This window comes from Schistocerca cancellata, chromosome 7 (genome assembly GCF_023864275.1).
Source record: "Schistocerca cancellata isolate TAMUIC-IGC-003103 chromosome 7, iqSchCanc2.1, whole genome shotgun sequence".
Classification (NCBI taxonomy): Eukaryota; Metazoa; Arthropoda; class Insecta; order Orthoptera; family Acrididae; genus Schistocerca; species Schistocerca cancellata.
Genome location: NC_064632.1, coordinates 117,320,738 through 117,336,180, shown reverse-complemented (window position 1 = coordinate 117,336,180; position 15,443 = coordinate 117,320,738).

The window sequence follows — 15,443 nt, the reverse complement described above, 5'->3', positions numbered from 1 at the left end:
GCACAGTACAGTGATCCTTCCTTGTAGTGGTCAGACGCGATCGACCAGAACGTTAACGACGAGTGTGGCAGCCTTCACTTTCTCATGCAGTCCAACGTCAGGCAACTGTCACATCCGAATCATATGGCATGATTCGACCAGTCGGCCAAATGAAGGCATACAATTGAAGCCCTTTCGAACACTTTCAGGTGCAGATAATGTTGTCTCGCATGAGTACCCATAACCTGAATGCCCTTCACAGTGATCATGCGACATCAGACATTTCACGCCCTTTTGGATACCCCATGAGGCCCGGTAACAACACTAAACACAAACAACATTAATGCGAAGTGCTGTCCGTTCTCGTATAAAGAACTGCAACTCCCATCATTTAAATACCCGCCCATTGCACAGGCACGAAGTTACATTGGATCTAACCTGGGTGCTTCACTTTTTTTCTCAGGCAGTGTATTTGTGTTTGTGTTATATCAAATGCTTTCTCCCTGTGAGTTAACCAGCATTGCGCTCTCATTTAAATATATGGCTGAAAGAGTCAGCCTACAGGAATTGTGAAATGAACTCTGTCGTCAAGGACCATATGCTACAAAGGGCGCAGATTCACCACGATATGGGGAAACTCACAGGCGTCTATTGTCTATTGAGGCCTAAGCGCTGTAGTGTGCCAGTGAAAAACCCAGTAGAATCCGTTTGTGGCCAAGGAGACGTAGCAGTGTTAAATATGGCGGACCTAAGACTGGCCGTAAAGGGAAACATTTATGAAAACTATTTATTTCTATAGTCATGCAGGGAATCAAGCCACGGTAATTTTAATCTGCCATCCTCCAGAAATTGTCATGGCGAGACCAATAAAACTTGAATATTGATCATATCTATAATACACTCCTGGAAATTGAAATAAGAACACCGTGAATTCATTGTCCCAGGAAGGGGAAACTTTATTGACACATTCCTGGGGTCAGATACATCACATGATCACACTGACAGAACCACAGGCACATAGACACAGGCAACAGAGCATGCACAATGTCGGCACTAGTACAGTGTATATCCACCTTTCGCAGCAATGCAGGCTGCTATTCTCCCATGGAGACGATCGTAGAGATGCTGGATGTAGTCCTGTGGAACGGCTTGCCATGCCATTTCCACCTGGCGCCTCAGTTGGACCAGCGTTCGTGCTGGACGTGCAGACCGCGTGAGACGACGCTTCATCCAGTCCCAAACATACTCAATGGGGGACAGATCCGGAGATCTTGCTGGCCAGGGTAGTTGACTTACACCTTCTAGAGCACGTTGGGTGGCACGGGATACATGCGGACGTGCATTGTCCTGTTGGAACAGCAAGTTCCCTTGCCGGTCTAGGAATGGTAGAACGATGGGTTCGATGACGGTTTCGATGTACCGTGCACTATTCAGTGTCCCCTCGACGATCACCAGTGGTGTACGGCCAATGTAGGAGATCGCTCCCCACACCATGATGCCGGGTGTTGGCCCTGTGTGCCTCGGTCGTATGCAGTCCTGATTGTGGCGCTCACCTGCACGGCGCCAAACACGCATACGACCATCATTGGCACCAAGGCAGAAGCGACTCTCATCGCTGAAGACGACACGTCTCCATTCGTCCCTCCATTCACGCCTGTCGCGACACCACTGGAGGCGGGCTGCACGATGTTGGGGCGTGAGCGGAAGACGGCCTAACGGTGTGCGGGACCGTAGCCCAGCTTCATGGAGACGGTTGCGAATGGTCCTCGCCGATACCCCAGGAGCAACAGTGTCCCTAATTTGCTGGGAAGTGGCGGTGCGGTCCCCTACGGCACTGCGTAGGATCCTACGGTCTTGGCGTGCATCCGTGCATCCGGTCCCATGTCGACGGGCACGTGCACCTTCCGCCGATCACTGGCGACAACATCGATGTACTGTGGAGACCTCACGCCCCACGTGTTGAGCAATTCGGCGGTACGTCCACCCGGCCTCCCGCATGCCCACTATACGCCCTCGCTCAAAGTCCGTCAACTGCACATACGGTTCACGTCCATGCTGTCGCGGCATGCTACCAGTGTTAAAGACTGCGATGGAGCTCCGTATGCCACGGCAAACTGGCTGACACTGACGGCGGCGGTGCACAAATGCTGCGCAGCTAGCGCCATTCGACGGCCAACACCGCGGTTCCTGGTGTGTCAGCTGTGCCGTGCGTGTGATCATTGCTTGTACAGCCCTCTCGCAGTGTCCGGAGCAAGTATGGTGAGTCTGACACACCGGTGTCAATGTGTTCTTTTTTCCATTTCCAGGAGTGTAGTTTAGGATTTACTGTTAAAGTGAAATCAACAAGTTTTGTAACGAAGACCTGAATGGTAAAAATCTGAACGCTTTGGTTGACCTTAACGATCGACATTTCATATAGAAGCGCATCATTAAAGTGACAAACGTTGTAAATATCAACTCTGTAACTTTATTTGTCTAAAAGATATAGTAAATTTAAATTATCAGTATTTTCAGTTAAGCATCAGATCATCATTTCCTCCACACAAAACACATTGAACGATGACGGCGTGACACCTTATTGAATAATTAGGTAACAGAATATTTGCTGTAAAGTTTAGTGCATAATAGTTACTTTTGTTCTTTATTTATTTATCAGAAAGCACATTTGTGAAAGGCTACGGGCGTGATATTAAAAGTTAAGAAGGAAATTGTATTGGTTTTATATAAAAGAATTTAACGTTTATTATATAATGGATATTATCATCATCATCATCATTTAAGAGTGATTATGCCTTTCAGCGTTCAGTCTGGAGCATAGCCCCCCCTTATACAATTCCTCCATGATCCCCTATTCAGTGCTAACATTGGTGCCTCTTCTGATGTTAAACCTATTACTTCAAAATCATTCTTAACCGAATCCAGGTACCTTCTCCTCGGTCTGCCTCCACTCCTCCTACCCTCTACTGCTGAATCCATGAGTCTCTTGGGTAACCTTGCTTCTCCCATGCGTGTAACATGACCCCACCATCTAAGCCTGTTCGCCCTGACTGCTACATCTATAGAGTTCATTCCCAGTTTTTCTTTGATTTCCTCATTGTGGATACCCTCCTGCCATTGTTCCCATCTACTAGTACCTGCAATCATCCTAGCTACTTTCATATCCGTAACCTCAACCTTGTTGATAAGGTAACCTGAATCCACCCAGCTTTCGCTCCCATACAACAAAGTTGGTCGAAAGATTGAACGGTGCACAGATAACTTAGTCTTGGTACTGACTTCCTTCTTGCAAAAGAGAGTAGATCGTAGCTGAGCGCTCACTGCATTAGCTTTGCTACACCTCGCTTCCAGTTCTTTCACTATGTTGCCATCCTGTGAGAATATGCATCCTAAGCACTTGAAACCGTCTACCTGTTCTAACTTTGTTCCTCCTATTTGGCACTCAATCCGTTTATATCTCTTTCCCACTGGCATTACTTTCGTTTTGGAGATGCTAATCTTCATACCATAGTCCTTACATTTCTGATCTAGCTCTGAAATATTAGTTTGCAAACTTTCAATCGAATCTGCCATCACAACTAAGTCATCCGCATATGCAAGACTGCTTATTTTGTGTTCACATATCTTAATCTCACCCAGCCAGTCTATTGTTTTCAACATATGATCGATAAATAATATGAACAACAGTGGAGACAGGTTGCAGCCTTGTCTTACCCCTGAAACTACTCTGAACCATGAACTCAATTTACCGTCAACTCTAACTGGATATTATTGTTACTTTATTTAGAACGTGCAAGTGGTCAAGCCTTGATTATTTAAATATCTTAAAATGTAAAATAATGTAGAATAAGCTGTAGCCAATCAGATGGACTGCTTCAGGAAAGGGAACTGCCCCAGTCAGTGGAGAGAGGAAGCGCCTGGGGACGGACAGAGGACAGTGCTGGTGCAGACGCGGAAGCGGGCAGTTCAGCCGGAGACACCAAAGGGTACAGTGCGGAATGAGACGCGAAAGCGGGCGCTCGGTCTTTAGGTAGCTAGGAAGTGAAAAGACTTAGAAAATTTCGCGTTGTGTGGTGTCAGCGGACTTAGTTTCTGAGTAGTGAGCAGCCGCGCTCCTGGTGTGAACGCTAACTTTTCGCGTAGATAGCTTGTATTCCACGATGAGATTGTGAATGATCCAACTGTGTCAAATGGACACGCGCTCGAGTGTAACAGTAACTCTAAATTGCTTTCTGAATAAACATTATTCTAACCAAATCTCAACTGTGTGGCCTAAATCATTTATGTGTCGTTAATTTAGTTCCCGATATTACAGGGTGATTCAAAAAGAATACCACAAATTTAAAAATGTGTATTTAATGAAAGAAAGATAATATAACCTTCTGTTATACATCATTACAAAGAGTATTTAAAAAGGTTTTTTTCACTCAAAAACAAGTTCAGAGATGTTCAATATGGCCCCCTCCAGAGACTCGAGCAATATCAACCCGATACTCCAACTCGTTCCACACTCTCTGTAGCATATCAGGCGTAACAGTTTGGATAGCTGCTGTTATTTCTCGTTTCAAATCATCAATGGTGGCTGGGAGAGGTGGCCGGAACACCATATCCTTAACATACCCCCATAAGAAAAAATCGCAGGGGGTAAGCTCAGGGCTTCTTGGAGGCCAGTGATGAAGTGCTCTGTCACGGGCTGCCTGGCGGCCGATCCATCGCCTCGGGTAGTTGACGTTCAGGTAGTTACGGACAGATAAGTGCCAATGTGGTGGCGCTCCATCCTGCTGAAATATGAATTGTTGTGCTTCTTGTTCGAGCTGAGGGAACAGCCAATTCTCTAACATCTCCAGATACTGTAGTCCAGTTACAGTAGCACCTTCGAAGAAAAAGGGACCAAAAACTTTATTGGCTGAAATGGCACAGAAAACGTTCACCTTAGGCGAGTCACGTTCATACTGAGTTGTTTCCCGCGGATTCTCAGTGCTGTCGTCGATTCACTTCTGCCGTACTCAATAACACAAAAAGCTTTCTGTTGAGCGGTCGCCATCTTAGCATCAACTGACGCTGACGCCTAGTCAACAGCGCCTCAAGCGAACAAATGTACAACTAAATGAAACTTTATAGCTCCCTTAATTCGCCGACAGATAGTGCTTAGCTCTGCCTTTTGTCATTGCAGAGTTTTAAATTCCTAAAGTTGTGGTATTCTTTTTGAATCACCCTGCATTATTACTGTTATTATATGTTATGTTAACTTTGTATTACGCATACTTGCCATCAGCCAGACAATTTAACCGAAGGGTCACAAGTGTCTTAATTTACGGAGTGTAATGCGACATGTGCGGTTCAACCCTGGACGAGTTTGAGCCAAGAAGAGGAACGACATGTGAGCCCGAGCATCGTTGAGATGTTAGCTCGCATCCTTGGCTAGGGTCCTTTCATCTGAATTTACAAATTTTTAGTTAATAATAACATTCTGAAGCATATCTTCTTATTTCATCTGGTTCATTGTAGTAACTGCTTTATCGTATAGCAGCAACATGACCTTCTTTTGCCCATCCTGGTCGCCTTTCAAGTAGTGCTGCTGCGTGATTATCACTGTGGGGTGGCCGCTTGTGTAGAGAACAGAGGCGTGGAGTTACGAAAGCGACTGGTTTGCGCATTGTTATTTATAAATATTTTTTATTCACCTCTGCATTTCTGAAAGATTCGGGGACTTTCTCGTAAATTTGATTTAAGTATGTTCTGTAACATTTTCTTTCTCTCAGGAGTGCATTGTCATTGTGAATAATTTACCTATCAAGGATGAAACATGCAAATGCGAAAACAAATTACCACTCAGAGTAAAAAGCGTAGAAACGACAGATACAATTGAAAAATAATTAAAAGGCAACAGCCTCAGCCGTCTGTAAAGTATAATAGAAAATTTAGCAGCTAGTTGTTTTAGGAGATTTATTTTCCAAATAAGAGCATATTCAATGAAAGTTCATATGCAGACGAAATGTGTTCTGCTACCGGTACAGGAATGTTCCTGTTAGTGTTTTTTCTCGTTGATTCAGTTTCTTTCAACTTGAAAGAAAGAAGTTTATTTTTCTCACAGTGCATCGTAATTTTTCGCCCAAATTAAAACACATGTCACACAACCAGCACACTTATTTATCTTTGATGGAGCTTATCTTTTACTTTTTGTAATACGCATGTAAATAACTAGTGTGAAGTTGGCACATTCTCGGTTTCAAAGAAACAAATATCAGTAATAGTTCTCAAAATTGCAATAATGTAGCAACTGAAGACGTACTGAACTGCTGTTTTAAATCATCTGCTACAATAACTACCCAACCTTTCTGATAAGAGACCAAGGCTGAAAACTAATTTTCAGAATTTATAAAAATAAACTTCTGTACTATGTGATCAAAGGTACCTGGACACCTGGATGGAAAAGACTTACAAGTTCGCGGCGCCCTCCATCGATAAGGCGGACTTTATTATGGTGTTGGCCCACCCTTAGCCTTGATGACAGTTTCCACTCTCGCAAGCATACGTTCAGTCAGGTGCTGGAAGGTTTCTTAGGGAATAGCAGCCCATTCTTCACGGAGTTCTGCACTAAGGAGAGGTGTCGATGTCGGTCGGTGAGGCCTGCTACGAAGTCGGCGTTCCAAAACATCCCAAAGGTGTTCTATAGGATTCAGGTCAGGACTCTGTGCAGGCCAGTCCATTACAGGGATGTTATTGTCGTGTAACCACTCCGCCACAGGCCGTGCATTATGAACAGGTGCTCGATCGTGTTGGAAGATGCAATCGCCATCCCCGAATTGCTCTTCGACAGTGGGAAGCAATAAGGTGCTTAACGCATCAATGTAGGCCTGTGCTGTGATAAAACAGCAGGGGGTGCAAGCCCTCTCCGTGAAAAACACGACCACACCATAACACCATCGCCTCCCGAATTCTACTGTTGGCACTATACACGCTGGCACATGACGTTCACCGGGCATTCGTCATACCCACACCCTGCCATCGGATCGCTACATTTTGTACCGTGATTAGTCACTCGACATAACGTTTTTCAACTCTTCAATGGTCCAGTGTTTACACTCCTTACACCAAGCGAGGCGTCGTTTGGCATTTACCTGCTTGATGTGTGGCTTATGAGCAGACGCTCTACCATGAAAGTCAAGTTTTCTAACCTCCCGCCTAACTGTCATAGTACTTGCAGTGGATCGTGATGCAGTTTGGAATTCTTGTGTGATGGTCTGGATAGATGTCTGCGGTCTCTGTCAATCAACAGACGAGGTCGGCCTATACATTATTGAGCTGTAAGTGTCACTTCACGTTTCCACTTTACTATCGCATCGGGAAGAGTGGACCTGGGGATGTTTAGGTGTGTGGAAATCTCGCGTAGAGACGTATGGCACAAGTGACACCCAATCACCTGACCGCGTTCGAAGTCCGTGAGTTCCACGGAGCGCCCCATTCTGCTCTCTCACGATGTCTAATGACTACTGAGGTCGCTGATATGGAGTGCCTGGCAATAGGTGGCAGCACAATGCCCCTAATATGAAACACGTATGTTTTTGGGTGTGTCCGGATACTTTTGATCACATAGTGTACATATATGACTGCTGTTTTTTTCCAGAAATAGTCACGTAACGTATGTAATTTCATAATGAAAGACCCATATTATCAGAATATTTAATCAACACTGATGAATATGGCAAACCATAGTATTAGTGAGTGTCAGCGTTTGACTAATCTAACCTTTCTGTTCACTTACTCTTCATTCGTATTTGCACACCTTAAACAAATGAGAGGATGTTGAAAGCATTCTGCATAGTGTACAAGCATACAGGCTGCTAGGGGAGTAAAAGTAGGCCTCCACACTCAGAGCCATTTCGCAGAACACCTGAATGATGTACAGATCAAATGGCCCACCTTGCATATACTTGTAACACGTGTCTTTTCTAAGTTCACTCTCCCGTAGGGACTTCAAACAGTTTCTTCAGCAGCACTGTGTGAGCCGCCTTCCTGAGAACTATGAACACCAATAGGGCTTCTCAGATTCCTTTCAGTCTCTCTGCATTAGTTGTCTCAAAGTAATAATTAAATTAAAAATTAAAAATTAAAGGGCTGAGAGGTGGATGAGGAAATAGTTGAAAGATATGAATAACATATCGTAAGCGACAATGGCGAAAGACTAGTACGTACAATCATTGCATTGACTTTACAGTTTTTAATAAGTTTCTTCCCCAATAAATGAATACATAAATATAAGTGGCAGAGTCATTCATGAAATTTGAGAACAATCTTCGATCACATCATACGAAACAAAAATTCTAGTCTTTGGCTAAGTGACGTAAGGGTATACAGAGGCTCGGAATGTGGCTTCAAGCACTCACTAATTGGAGCTGAGTTTGTCTTTCCACCATGGGGAAAAATGGTACCTTATCACCTGTTAAAATTTTGGATGCTGTTGAATATAATGTCAATAGTCTCAGAGTTGAAAGTCTGAAATTTCTTTATAAATTGAATCTAGGTATCAAGCTACAAAGTTTTCATGAAGGCGAAAATGATGAAGAGCTATATCAATAAATTAAAGAACGCATTCACAAAGTAGCATGTGAACTGCTGCTTAAGCGGGCCCTAGAAGGTCAATAACATTTTGTAATACAATCAACGTACTCCCTAGATTACTCAATAACATTGTAGGTCTACAACTTTGCTTCTGTCATTTTTTCTTAAAGTTCCAGGCTTTATCGTGGAAAATTTACAAAAAATTTCTCATTCAAAGTACTGACCTTCGCTGGCCACTACTTTCTCCCACCTTCCGGGCAGCATATGAATCCTGTAGCGGAAAAATTGGGCGTGTCTTGAGGAGACCTGAAAATCGATCCAATTTTGCACTTGTTCATACGACCGGAAGTGCTGGGCAGCCATGCCTTATGCCACTGAGTGAAAATCTTGATTGTCAGAAGGATGAATGCCTGGAGAATGCTGCAGGTGGGGTAGGACCTCTCGTTTCGACATTTCCAGGTGTGATATACTCTGTGCGGGACATCCGCAACTGTTGCTAAAAAATTTTCATGATGAATAAATTCGCTCCAGTCGCACTTGACAAATCCTTTATCTTGTATGCCATGGTTTTATTAACTTTATATTTTTGTATGGTTTTATAATTTTATGTCTTGACAATTTCATTATACCTTTTTATTACGTTTATTTCTTGGCAGTAGCATTATACGAGGTGTGACAATAAAGTAATAAATTTTCTTTGCAAGATGTGACAACCCTGCAGGCTTTCGTAGGCACATTATCTTTGACTTTGGCCTACAAGCTGCTTCTGGTCCAAGCGGCACATCGATGCAACTGCTCAGTCGTGAGTTGTGCTGTTATAAGTTAACACGTGTTTTTGTTTCTCGTTACGGAAATGGAACCACTTAATACTGCACAACGGTATGCTATTTCTTTTTGCGTTCAATTGGGTGAAAACGCGACGAAAACTTACGATAAGCTTCAGAAGGCTTTTGGAAAGGACGTTATGTCAAGAGCTCAAGTGTTTCGTTGGCATAAAATGTTTAGTGAAAGCAGAACGAATGTTGAAGATGAAGACCGCAGTGGACGACCATCAACCTCACGGACGGATGTCAACTTGGCCAAGGTGAGTGAACTCGTACGATCTGATCGAAGATTATCCGTGAAAATGATTGCAGAAGAACTGAACATCAGTCGAGAAACGGTTCTTCTAATAATAACTGAAGATCCTGGCATTAGAAAGATTCGTGCAAAAATGGTCCCCAAAAATCTCGCACCACAACAGCGAGAAACACGGAAAAATGTGGCAGCCGATCTGTTAGAGCAAACGGAAATCAATCCAGAATTGTTGAGCCGTGTTATCACTGGTGATGAAAGTTGGTTTTTTCAGTACGATCCAGAGATAAAATGCCAAAGTTCGCAATGGTGCTCAAAGGGATCACCCAGACCAAAAACAGCTCGCATGTCAAAGTCAAAAGTGAAATGCATGCTTTTGTGCTTCTTTGATTCCAAGGGAATTGTTCATAAAGAGTGGGTGCCTCCTAGACTAACAGTTAACCAATATCACTACAAAGAAATTTTAGAAAGGCTTCGTAAAAAAGTTCTTCGTGTCCGCGCCAACATTGGTAAATGGATTCTGCATCACGATAATGCACCGTCCCATACTGCTCTGTCAGTACAGAAATTTTTAACCTCAAAACAAATTTCAGTACTACCACAGCCACCTTACTCACCAGATATCGCTCCATGTGACTTTTTTCTATTTCCAAGAGTCAAAACGGCGGTAAAGAGACATCATTTTCAAACAACACAAGATGTCCAAAAAGCTATGACGAGGGTCTTGGAGGATATTACAGAAGATGAGTTCCAGAAATGTTACCATCAATGGCAGAAGCGCTGGAAAAAAAGTGTGTGCAATCAGAAGGGAACTACTCTGAAGGAGACAACGCTAAACTTGACTAAAACGGTAAGCAACATTTTTTTTTACATCAGTCTCATTAGTTTATTGTCGCACATGTACGTCGCATGTCTTGCTTTTATTGTTTGCTCTGTACTACGTCTATCTTAGATAATGCCATGCAAAGGCTCAGCGCTACTAGCAGTGGGTGGCTTTTGGAAGGAAATGTCGGGGTGCGGCCATGTAGTTAGCTATGATTTCTTTGGTGGCAGCCAATCTCTGACGTATGTGTGTACACAGGAGTCTCTTTGCGGTTCGTGTGGCAGTCTGTTGACCGGTCTTGCTGGGCTTCCACGATTTGCAGATGTTTGGATTCACAAATTGGCGTTGTACGGCTTTTATATCATTTTAATCTCTTAAGAGCATGCAACGTGTCTGGTTGTCCGCAGTTGGTCCATATGTTACATTAGGCTGCCAATGGGCGCTTACTTGCTTTACGTTCACGTTCTGTCGACGATGTTGGATCCTGCCTTGATGTGAAATATGTGCGGTCTAGGAAGCCAGCCTTCTCGGATCGCTAACATTCAAACAAATCGTATTAATAAATTTTATTAAAAAATGAACAACGACAATACTTAACTTCGACAATAACACAGAAGTGTCGTAAGCAAAGGGCGACATGTAAATAAGAAATCTCTACTGTATATATAATTCTTAAGTCGCTAGTCTTGAAGTGCCTAATCTTCATGCTGCTGTAGAAGTGGTCGCGGACAGTTGGGGCGGCTCTTATGCTCTCCTTGTACAGAGGCCGCTGTCGTTGTGTTGTCGTCCTGGAGAGGGGTCAGTCAGTATGCGATTGGTTGACGCCTTCTTCACAGCCCTCTCTGCTCTAACGTTCACAAATGGCGTGCCGGCGATTGACTTTACGCCGCAGCAGGGTAGGCCCCATTTACCCAGCATGGCACCAGTTGACTCAAAGAACCTTTTCATGCCTCACTTGCCTGTGAAACGTCCCCTTTGAACATTTATACATGACTGTGCTTAAACTGACACACAATATTTTTAGCGCAACGCAATCTGACTTTCAAAAATCCCTACAAAAGAATGGCCCTGACTAACATTAACCTATGCGTTTCACAAATCACTTACCTCACAAAAATCTGCGTTACTCGAACTACTGCAATACAGCGAGCGCCACTACTGCCAGCTAAATAAAAGATTCAAACTACGGAAGGCACTAACTACTGATAGGCATAGTTAGCAAATGAAAGATTTTAATAGAGAACAAACAATGTATTTACCTTAATATTCATAATTGACATCCAGTCTTACAAATTTCAAAACTCCGCCATCTCTCTCCCCACATCCACCACTGCCGGCGGCTCACCTCCAACTGCAAACGCTACGCGCTGTTCACATCCAGCTGCCGCTGCCCAACACTACAATGGCAGACAACAATGCAAACTAGCCACAGACTGCACACAGCACAGCCAGTGATTTTCATACAGAGCGCTACGTAACGTTGCCAATAAGAAAACATAAACAGCCTACTTACATTCGCCCCCATGCTCCCCACAAAAAATTTTACAAATTGTTTTGGGCAGTGGCCAATAATGATTTGATAAAATTTTTCATAATTACAATAACAAAGATATCCAATGCACACACTTATTAATACAATGTTGGTCAAAATCTAAAATTTTCTCACAGTCCATAAAGACAGTCCTGATCATTCATCACAGTAAAACTGCCGTTTCTTTTCTCAAAGTCTGAGCAGTAAAAGACAATGCACACGGATGTAGTGGATTTCCATACAGTCTTGAAGAAGTAGTGTTGTCCTTCCAACGGAAAGACAGTGCTGACTCTTGACATGCTGACAGGTAATGGGCCACAACAGAGCAAACCCACCGCAGAGTCGTTCGACGTTTTGAAGAAGATTGGTAGGTAGGTCATCACAGAGCAGACCCACTGTAGTCCTGGTAGAGATTATGGTATTGGTGGGCCACCAGAGGTGCAGACCCACTGCAGTCCTTGTAGAAATAATGGTACTGGTGAGTCAGCAAAGGTGTAGACCCACTGTAGTCCTTGTAGAGATGGCCAGCAGCCATCCGCTGCGACTGTGCAGGTGCACAATCACCATCGAAGAGTCTTGCAGACAATATAGCAAGTCCATAACCACCACTTGTGCACTCACAAAGTTTTTGGAATTGTCCTTAGAACCAGCAATGCTGTTATCCAGTCCCTTGCTGAATTATTAACACACGTGCCAACACTAACAGTCCCTACTTCTCACATATTGTCCATATACTATGACCAACAGAAACGTGTGCAGTGAAATGTAACTTACAAGTTAATAATATGATGAACTGGTGTCAATTACAATTTTATAACATAAGAATACGATTACAAAGGTACAAAATACATCATTAAAACATAATAATACAGATAACATTTGTAGTAATAGGGGCTTTACAAAAGAATAGAAATAAACATATACATCAGTGTTACTCAGTTTAAGCACAGTCATGTATAAATGTTCAAAGGAGACGTTTCACCTGTGATCTCGCAAGCTATTTGATAAATTTGCTGGACTTTTTACGCGACTGGTACGACTTTCTGGTACGCAATCAAGGTATACCTGATGTTCGCATCTGTATGAGCCCTTATGATGTTAATTACTTTAATGAAAATCCTTCTTAGTTTTCCTTGTTTTTTGTACCTTCTGAAGATGAGATTTACATCCTGAAACCCAGGCTTTATTCAACTAAAGGATTTGTCAAGTACAACTGGAGCGGATTTATTCATGGTGGAAAAGTTTCCAAGTATCTTTTGACGGTGTTTGTGACATGTGTTCGAGCTTGTCATGCTGTAAAATCAGCTTTCCATGTCTGTCGCTATATTGTGGCCGTCTGTCATTCAGTGCTCGGCTCAAACACATCAATTTCTTTCGATAACGACCTCCTGTGATTACTTCCATCGGTGTCAATAGCTTCTAAAAACCTTCCTTCCACCGCCATGCCGATCTTCGACGTCAAAATCGCCGTTCTTGAAGCGTTGAAATCATTCTCTGCCGTTCTTCACTAATACGTGCCTCAGCATAGGTCTTACTAAACATTTTGTGCCTCAGGAGTGGGTTTCTTCATTTTAAAGCAGAAAACTGAATGTTCCCGCAAATGACGAGAAGTGGGCTCGTAAGTTGACATATTCAATCGAGAATAACTTTATGAAGCAATCATAAGTCGACTAATACTTTTTGTGGTGTGCGTACTGTAAGACTTTCAGTACACACACCATCAGATTATATGTCTTGTCGCTCTAACGAAGTAGGCGAGTGTCAGCAATATGTCTCACGGTCTTATTGTGGCGTGTTTATCTTCTGCCGTTAGGTCAGACGATAGAAATGCCACTTGCACGCTTAGAGTAGCAGATTGACAGTGACCAACTTTAAACAGAACTGATTAACTTTCACACACATTTATTAAAATAATAACAAGCATAAAAATTACTTAACTTGGTTCTGGATATTATTTACAATTGACAATCTGAAGTTCCTTTGGTATTGGTCGTTAATCTTATTCTCACATATATCTCTGATACTTGACAAAAGTGTTTATACATTTATCTTCATGGCTACGTACAAGAATATGGTAATCTTATTAGGCGCAGACTGAAACTTGACTATAGACTGGTACAGACAAATGTAGAACTCGTACAGACTGGTACAGACAAATGCAGACTGGTACAGACTGGTGCATACAAATGCAGACTGACTAATCAGAGGTCTGTACACTTGTTACTTGTTATAATACCTCGCGCGTTCATGTACCACTGCGCGAGTGTGATCAGCGAGGAGAAAAGGTTCTACGTTAGCAGCAATCTCATTGGCTGCATTACATATTAATACGTGGATCGGCAGAAGCAGAATTTGGTCCGTCTCTATGGCAGCGCCATCTCGTAGTGCGGAGATGGACGAGCGCTGCGCCTTCGCTGCTGTGCTTAGCGGGGCGCGCTCTAGTGGGAAAGTTGTGTACGCGCTGACTAAGCGGAACTATGTACACAACACTTTTATGGCGTTATCGTTACGAATGCCTTAGCTCATTGGATGACACTTATGACCTACCACCTGCACCACCACTTGGAGTTACTGTCATCTGTTGCAAAACGGCAGAAGCAAGGTTGTAGACCTCATATATTGTCAATAATATAGTTCAATAATACGGTGGTTCGGTATGTTGGAGGATAGAAACGCTGTTGTTGTGATAGTTGCTCTACTTTGACGCAAGCAGAAAAAAGGACAGATGAAAAATCCTAGAATATTGCTGAAGTGTGTGGGACCCGCACCAAATAGGACTAGCAGGGGATGTTGAACGCATACAGAGAAGGTCAGGACGAATGATCATAGGTTTATTTGATCCGCGGGAATGAATCACTGTAACGTTGAAGAAACTGAATCGGCAGGCTCTTAAAGACAGACGGGAACTATGTAGGGATGGAGGTTATCGTCGGAGCAACCGTTTTTCGGTTACAACGCTTCTTTTCGTCTCCAGTTTAACCTCTCTGTTAAAATCACTCACAACAACAAGGTTTTGGAATAACCTTTTTTTGTTACTGAAACGTGTACTTCCAAAAAGATGTAAAAATTCTAATGAAGGTGAAGGAGTAGAAGATCACGATCGATCTGGAGCTGAGGCTGCAGCAGAAATCGGTCGCGTTGTCTCCAGGAAAGATTGCGAGGGTGAAGTAGGTAGGTGTGGCGACAGTGAGAGCGGAAGGACACAAGTTGATGACATACCTGCAGCATCAATTTTGAATGGGATCAGTTCCCCACCTTGAAGCAAAAAAATATTAGGATTCAGTTATTCTCTTAAGTTTATAGTGTGTCAACAAAACTATAGCTATGGCGATCAAATTTACTTTCTCTTTCAAGGAACACTGCGGATTTTTTTCCTCCCAGGATGTCGCAAGTTTGTTGTGTCTCATCCACTTTTTAATCTTTTAAAGCAAATGGAGCACTGTACTTCACTGGTACCGCATTTTGTAAAATACTAGG